Raw genomic sequence first — 9,005 nt, forward strand, 5'->3', positions numbered from 1 at the left:
ACTCAATGTTTATGCCTAATTAGTGCCACATGGTCATCCGTGTTCTTCTGGCCGTGGTTAATGGATTTGACTTTAAATCCTCTCAGTAGGACGTATTTGTCTCCATCAATATTGAGCCTGGCTCTGAGCCGAAAGGTGTTTTAGGTGCTCTTCATTCATTATTTAAATCACGTGCTGAATAAAACATGAACTTCTTCTTTCACATTTACACACAGAGACAGCAGCAGCTTTCAGCAGTCATCTCCTGAGTGGACGATGACGATGGTCACTCCAGGACAGCGTGTCACTTTGCTACTCTTCAGCCTCTGCGCTTTGGGCAGACGATTCCCAATCAGACACACCGGCTCCAGCTGTGTTAACTGTGGAGCAAAGTGCAACGGGAATTCCACCCACCTGTTTATTTTTTATTCCCCCATAAAACAGTGAGTTCATGTTTTTAACCTCTGCATGTTGAGGTGCAATTCAGAGGGATTCATAGGGTTTGGTGTGAAAGGGTACAGACGTCTTTACAGTGGTGGTGATGGGAACCAGGCATCGCCATGACTACAACACAGATATAGACACTTTATTTACCATCCAGAACCACCAGAGAACCTACACAAGTCTTCTGAGTTTATATGGAATGTCGATGATGGAAAACAGTGGAAAATCTGGAATAATGAGTTTTCTTTGGGGACTATTTTGCCGCACAGCGCCCTGCATGTCTCCCTCCACCATGGAGTTGAAGTTCTCTAAACTCTAATAAAACAGCGTCTCAGTCATCAGGCAGTGAATTCAGAACCAGTTCATGTAGGAACTTTCTGTAGGAGCTTTTAGAGGGACGTCTGGTTCCCATCACCACCACTGTGAACGGTTCTGACTCTGTTTGGACTTTATTTAAGAATGGTGGTCTTTAGTTCCAAGTCTTTTCATCCTTCTTTTTACCTCCAGTTTGTCACAAGTGTGCGATGATTTACACTCACTGGCCACTTTATTAGGTGCTAGTAAAAGGTTGGACCCCCTTTTGCCTTCAGAACTGTCTTAATTCTTCGTGGCAGACTTTCAACAAGGTGTTGGAAACGTTCCTCAGAGATTCTGGTTGGTTATTTGAGTTCCTGCTGCCTTTCTATCATCTGGAACCAGTCTGCCCATTCTCCTCTGACCTCTCACATCAACAAGGCATTTTCGTCCACACAACTGACCGCTCACTGGATATTTCCTCTTTTTCGGACCGTTCTCTGTAAACCCTAGAGATGGTTGAGCATGAAAATCCCAGCAGATCAGCAGTTTCTGAAATACTCAGACCAGCCCGTCTGGCACCAACAACCACGCCACGTTCAAAGCCCCTTAAATCCCCTTTCTTCCCCGTTCTGATGCTCGGTCTGCACTTCAGCAAGTGGTCTTGACCACCTCTACATGCCTAAATGCAGTGAGTTGACCTAAAATTAAAAAGGAAAACTTTAGACGCCAAACATGTTTTGACTAAGTGATATTTGGAATTTGGGGGGTGGGGAGTTAGATTTTTTGCAGAACCTCAATCAGATTGCTTTATTGAGGTCTGCTGAGAAATGTTCTACACCTGAACCATTAATGTCCAGTTAGGCACACAGCTTTAATTATGAGATTAATTACAGTATGCAGTACTGAATGATTTATAACAGGCAGAGAAATGAACAGAAGTCTAATAGTGGACAGTTATAAACCCCCAGAGGGTCTCAAGACCGCCAGAGCAAAGCCCCCAAACACAGAGGGGAGCAGTAACACGCCCCGCAGGGACCAATTTTATTAGAAAAGCACCACATGCAGTGAAAGCAGGGACACTCGCTGAGGAAAGGGCACCGAGTTTCTCATTTTCGTTTCCATTTTAAACAGTTAATATCTCAAAAAACTGAGCCTTCCTCACTGTTAGAGCTTCAGAAACCAGTACATACAGTCCATACATGACAGCCTGCACTGAGCCTACAGTCTAGCCCCGCCCATTCAGCCTACAGCAGTCTAGCCCCGCCCATTCAGCCTACAGCAGTCTAGCCCCGCCCATTCAGCCTACAGCAGTATAGCCCCACCCATTCAGCCTACAGCAGTTTAGCCCCACCCATTCAGCCTACAACAGTATAGCCCCACCCATTCAGCCTACAGCAGTATAGCCCCACCCATTCTGCCTACAGCAGTATAGCCCCGCCCATTCAGCCTACAGCAGTTTAGCACCACCCATTCAGCCTACAGCAGTATAGCCCCACCCATTCAGATACAGCTATTATCTCCCCCTTCTCAGGGATAAAGAGGTTTGAAAATCGTGATGTAGAAATGAACTGTGGCTGTTTTTGGTAATTTGGTAAAACTATAAAAGCGTCATGAGTGGATAAAAGCTAATGAAGCAGTAGAAATCTCAGGTCTACTCAGTGTTTGTCCCTCATCTCTAACACAGTCGATTAGGCGTGACGTGTTTTAATATAGCTTGAAATGTAAATGTGAACTGAACTCTATATTAAACTGTGCTGTTACATACAAGGAAAATGAGAGGAATACTGCGGATGAGGGTCAAATGCAGTTTTCCCTGGTTCTCTGCCTCAGGGCTGTCACTACTCCTCAGACTCACTCACTGCACACACACTCACACACACACACACACACACACTACACACACATACACACGTACACACACAACATCCGTCATCATGGAGATGCCCCCCCCCCACCTCCCTCCTCTGGGCCTTGTTACAGGTGAGCTGAAGGTTTGTGTCAGCAATGAAATAAGAAATAAGTGGTAGAAATAAATGCGCAGAGTGGAGAGCCAAACCTGATATTGACAATGTAGCGTATTTTGTTGGACACTCAACAAACTCAGGAGAGACCAGAGGGAACTTCGAACTCCACTTTTATTGTTGCATCACACACCCTGGTCAAGTTTTTTAGCTTGAACTGACTGGGCTACTTCTTTGGCTCCGCCTTACAAAAGCTTACTACAGAACCTATACTGCCACCCTGTGGTTCACTAGAAAATAGCACATGCCAAAATTGCTAATAAAGAACAGTTCTCTACATTCCCCTTCCTCTGAATAAAACTCTCTCGTCCCAGTTCCAGAACAACGAACATCAGTCAAACATGACTCAATAGAACAACTAGGCTAGGGACGTCTGGGTAGACTACCATGAGTCCCGATGAGTACCTGGGTGCATTCTTACCCTGGGGCTGGGAACTCATCACTAGTCTAACAAAGTCTTTCAGATATGCAGGGGGTTCCGGTCCCTCTCTGATCTCCTCACAGGATGCTTGAACTGCAGGCTGGTACTTGAGAAGCTACAGTATCTGTACTAGTAGCGCTCTGTGTTGTCTCTGCAACGTCTGCCTTCTCTTGATCTTCTGTATTAGGAACATGTGAAGAAGCAACCTCTGGAATGATACTGTCAGGGGAGTCACCCCCAGAAGAGTAGGAAGCACTTCTGAATTTCACCTGGTCAATATGCCTTCTCACTACAATGCCATTACCTAAGGCTACCTTACAGGATACAGGTCCAGTTCTCTGCTTGACTGCTCCAGGAATCCAAGTAGGTCCTGATCCAAAGTTTCGGGTATACAAAGGATCTCCTTCAATGAGGATTCTTCCCTTGGCCCGATGATCATGGCCCAGCTTTTGTTTTACCTGCTACTGTACCACTTTTCCTTTTAAGTTAGGATGGAGCAGATTCAAGGTGGAGCGCAGTCTCCTTCCTTTTAAGTAACTCGGCCGGTGATCTACCTGTGGTTCCTTGAGGCATTATCCGATAACTGAATAGTGCTCTGGCCACTCTGGTTTCAATGCTTCCTTCAGTTGTCTTTTTCAGAAGTTCCTTAAATGTTTGCACTGTCCTTTCTGCAAGTCCGTTGAAAGAGGCGTGGTATGGAGCTGTGCTGACATGGTGCACGCCATTTCTGGTCATGAACTCTGCACAATCACTACTAGTGAAGAGTGTCCCGTTATCCATCACCAGCATTTCTGGAATGCCGTGCTGACTGAAACTCTTCCTCAACCATTCCATGGTGACAGAAGTGGAGGAGCTATTGAGTGGGTATGTGTCCATCCACTTTGAATGGGCATCAATGAGTATCAAGAACATTTTTCCCAAGAAAGGTCGAGCATAGTCTGCATGTACTCTCCTCCATGGCTGTTCTGGCCATTCCCAGGGATGTAGGGGAGCTACTGCTGGACGATGACTGCTTTCTTGGCACACGGGACATCTTTTCACCAAAGTTTCAATGTCTGAGTCTAGTTTTGGCCACCAAATGTAGCTGCGTGCTAAGGCTTTCATTCTGGTTATACCAGGATGTGACTGGTGTAACTGCTTTAGCACAGCTTCTCGACCTGGTGATGGAACAATGACTCTAGCACCCCATAATACGCATCCATCATTGGTACGAAGTTCTTCCTTTCTCTGCACAAATGGTGCCAAGTCCGGATCATTTACCTTGCACGGCCAACCCCTTAGTACGAACTCACGCACCAAGGCCATCATCTTGTCTCTATCTGTCCATTTTTGAACCTGTCTGGCTGTAACCAGGGGCATATCCATTTGATCCAGCAACAACCCTCTCTCTTCATCCCTGGAGTGCTCCTCTGTCACTGGTATCGGCAGTCGACTGAGTGCATCGGCATTACTGTGGTCCTTGCCTGCTTTATATACAATAGTATATTCATAGGCACGCAATGTTACCGCCCATCTCTGGATCCTTGGAGAGGCCATCTGAGGCACTCCTTTCAACTCATTGAACAAGGTAAGGAGTGGCTTGTGATCTGTAACTACTGTGAATTTTCTCCTATACAGATAGCTGTGAAGCTTCCTTACTCCAAAGATCACTGCTAGACCATCTTTGTCCAACTGGGAGTAATTCTTTTCAGCAGCATTGAGTGTTCTTGAAACAAACCCAATGGGTCTCTCTGAGCCATCCGGCATGCGGTGCGACAGCACTGCTCCCACGCCGTATGGAGAGGCATCACAAGCCAGCAGTAACTCTTTACTTGTATCATAATGCACCAGGACAGATGAAGTCTGCAACAGGGCCTTGGCATTTTTGTAAGTTGCTTCCTGTTCTTTCCCCCATTTCCATTCTGTGTCTTTCCTCAATAGTTCGTGCAAAGGAGCTAAAATGGTGGACAGATTCGGCAAGAATCTGTGGTAATAATTAAGTCCTAGAAAAGCCTTCAACTCTGTCAATGTCTTCGATGTGGGTGCCTCTTGGATAGCTTGAACTTTTTCAGCTACAGGGTGCAGCCCTGTGGCATCTATCCTGTGACCTAAGAAAACCACTTCCTTGTCAAAGAAACTGCACTTATTCCTCTTGAGTCTGAGACCACTATCTCCCAGCCTGTGCAGCACTTCTCCCAGGTTACTGAGGTGTTCCTCTTCTGTGGTCCCAGTCTCCAAAATGTCATCCAAATAAACCACCACTTGTGGAATACCTTGTAGGATGTTCTCCATGGTACGCTGAAATCTGGCAGGACTTGAAGACACACCAAAGGGCAAACGGCAGTAGGTGTACAACCCTTTGTGGGTGTTCACAGTCACATATTCCTTAGCATCCTCATCCAACACAATCTGCTGGTATGCATGGCTCATATCCAACTTGGAGAACCTTTCACCACCCGATGAAAAACAAATCTTCAACCTTTGGTATCAGTTATTGTTCTAGCTTGGAGACCCGATTCACAGTAAGTTTATAATCTCCGCAAATTCGAACAGCACCCCCTGGTTTGAGGACAGGGACGATTGGAGCTGCCCACTCTGAGAACTTGACTGGCTCTATAATCTTGTCCTCAAGAAGCCGTTGGAGTTCTTTCTCCACCAATGGTTTCATAGCATATGGCACTGGCCTTGGTTTGTAGAACTTGGGTAGAGCTTCCTTATCTACATATATTTGTGCTTTAGTGCCTGTGAGTTGACCCATTTCTTCTTTGATAACCTCTGCGTGCTTCTCCAACACTTCCTCCAACGTCAGTTTCCCTGTAGGGCCTACTTTATTCACTGACTGGATCACTATGTGCAGTTACTGCAACCAATCTCTGCCCATTAGGTTTGGTCCTGTTGCCCCTACCACCACCAGTGGTAGAGACTTTGCCATATTGTTGTGATGCACTGTTACATCTGTCTTCCCAGCACCTCAATCCTTTCTCCGGTATACGTTTTTATCTCAGGAATGTGTGACTTCTGCCAGAGCTTGGAGTATTGCTCTCTGTTCATTACTGTCACTCAACAGCCCGTATCGACTTCAAACGTCACCTCCATACCATTAACGCTGAGTTTCTGTGATGGGTGCTACTTTGTATACACCATGCTCTTCAACACAGTAAATTGTGTGCATCTCACCTTCTTCTCCTGACTCCGTCTCTCTTTCTTCCTTTAGAAGGTGAGCTCTCCTGTCATTGGGTACTTTGCTGTGCTGAAACCGCCCCCATGAACCTCCAGTCCTCTTCTTATTATGGTCTGGGTTCAGCCTGTCTTTGCAGCGACATGCCCGCTTAATGTGGCCCCTCTTACCACAACTGTGGCAAATCTGGTTGATGAATCTACACTCCCGAGGTGAATGTGGACCTTTGCATCTATAACACACCAGCGCCTTCTTGTGGTCAGACCTCACGCGATGGACCGCAGCTTGGGCGTTGTATGTTTTACCTGAGTCTTCCTGGCCGTGACTTTGCAAATCTTTAATCTTCCGGTTGGCAGACTCCATAGCCTGAGCTGTTTTCAATGCTTTCTCGAAAGTTAAATCCAGTTCCACTAGCAGTCTCCTCTGGATACGGTCGTCATTGACTCCACAAACTAGTCTGTCTCTCAACATTTGTGGTAACGACTCACCATAATTGCAGTCTTGTGCAGTCTCCGCAATTCAGCAACACTCTCACCCTCTTTGCGCAGTCTTGAGTTGAATCTAAATCTCTGAACAATTTCACTTGGTTTGGGGTTGAAGTGAGTCTTCAGCAAAGCAACTAACTCTTCAAAAGTCTTCTCTCCTGGCTTTTGTGGGCTAACCAAGCTTCTCATTAGGCTATATGTAGCAGGACCCACACAGCTAATCAAAACAGCCTTTTTCTTGTCTGCCTCCAGTATATCATTTGCTTCGAAAAAATATCCAAGCATTTCACAGTACTCTTCCCATGTCTGTGACTGTGAGTCAAATGGCGTTACTGTGCCTGGGCCATCTTTACTGGGCCATCTTTCACTGGAGCTTTTCCCTTGGTTACTGCCTTGCAAGACCTTCCCGTGCTTGGAAACAAACAACAACAAAAAAACTTTTTCAGCGTGCTCCAGTTTATCCTTGTCGCCAAATATGTAGCGTATTTTTTTGGACACTCAACAAACTCAGGAGAGACCAGAGGGAACTTCGAACTCCGCTTTTATTGTTGCATCACACACCCTGGTCTGCTTTTTAGCTGGAACTGACTGGGCTACTTCTTTGGCTCTGCCTTACAAAAGCTTAGTACAGAACCTATACTGCCACCCTGTGGTTCACTAGAAAATAGCACATGCCAAAATTGCTAATAAAGAACAGTTCTCTACAGACAACATAGGAATGAAAATACGAGCAGGCTGGAGTGAGTGGGCTACACTGAGAATACGGGACTGTTTACTATGTCTGTTCTAAGGGGTTGAGGTCAGGACTCTGTGCAGGCCAGTCAAGTTCTTCCACACCAAACTGGCTCATCCACATCTTTATGGACCTGCTTTGTGCACTGGTGCGCAGTCATGTTGGAGCAGGAAGGGGCCGTCCCCAAACTGTTCCCACAAATTTGGGAGCGTGAAATTCCAAAATCTTTTGGTGCTGAAGCTTTAAGAGTTCCTTTCACTGGAACTAAGGGGCCGAGCCCAACTCCTGAAAAACACCCCCACACCATGATCCCCCCTCCACCAAACTTTACACTCAGCAAAATGCAGTCAGACAAGTACCGTCTCCTGGCAACCACCAAACCCAGACTCGTCCATCGGATTTCCAGATGGAGAAGCGTGATTGGTCACTCCAGAGAACTCGTCTCCACTGCTCTAGAGTCCAGTGGTGGCGCTTTACTCCACTGCACTCCACACTTTGCATTGCGCTTGGTGATGTAAGGCTTGGATGCAGCTGCTCGGCCATGGAAACCCATTCCATGAAGCTCTCTACGCTGTTCTTGAGCTGATCTGAAGGCCACATGAAGTTTGGAGGTCTGTAGTGATGGACTCTGCAGAAAGTCGGTGACCTCTGCGCACTATGCCCCTCAGCATCCGCTGACCGCTCTGTCATTTTACGTGGCCGACCACTTCGTGGCTGAGCTGCTGTCGTTCCCAATCGCTTCCACTTTGTTATAATCCCACTGACAGTGGACTGTGGAATATTTAGTAGTGAGGAAATTTCACGACTGGACTTGCTGCACAGGTGGCGTCCGATCACGGTACCACGCTGGAATTCACTGAGCTCCTGAGAGCGACCCATTCTTTCACTAATGTCTGTAGAAGCAGTCTGCAGGCCGAGGGGCTCGGCTTTATACACCTGTGGCCATGGAAGTGACTGGAACACCTGGATTCAGTGATTTGGATTATGACCAAATACTTTTGGAAATATAGTGTATATATATATATATATATATATATATATACAGACTTAGACATACATTCTTCTTAAAATTCAAACTGTATGTTTGACTCATGGCCGGACAAGGTATAAAAACCTGTGTGTGAGTTTGTGATGTTGAAGAATCCCTGAAGCACTTCTTTATTGTACTTCAGCTACTGTGTGATCAACCTGTGCAACAAACTGCAACCAAACCTGCAGCTGTGCAAAATCAGCTGTAGCTGCTACAAATCCCAGCTGAGCAGTGATGCATCAGTGAGGCTCTGCTAAAGCGCAGTGTGGTGAGGAGTTTAGCCACTAAACACTAGGGGTGGGAATCTCTCGGCACCTAACGATTCGATTATGATTCAGAGGCTGTGATGCGATTATAAAATGATTATCCATGGATCTCGATGCAGCTTTTTTTTCCTATACATTTCTTTTCCCACCGCGTGGCGACTTGGTACTTTTA

General features: G+C 46.2%; 1 pseudogene; it reads right to left on the reverse strand.

The window, feature by feature from the left end:
- Positions 1–230: 230 nt before the first annotated feature.
- LOC108415111 lies at positions 231–8,630 on the reverse strand (annotated as a pseudogene).
- Between the last annotated feature and the right edge of the window lie 375 nt (positions 8,631–9,005).

Source organism: Pygocentrus nattereri, chromosome 25, assembly GCF_015220715.1.
Source record: "Pygocentrus nattereri isolate fPygNat1 chromosome 25, fPygNat1.pri, whole genome shotgun sequence".
NCBI lineage: Eukaryota > Metazoa > Chordata > Actinopteri > Characiformes > Serrasalmidae > Pygocentrus > Pygocentrus nattereri.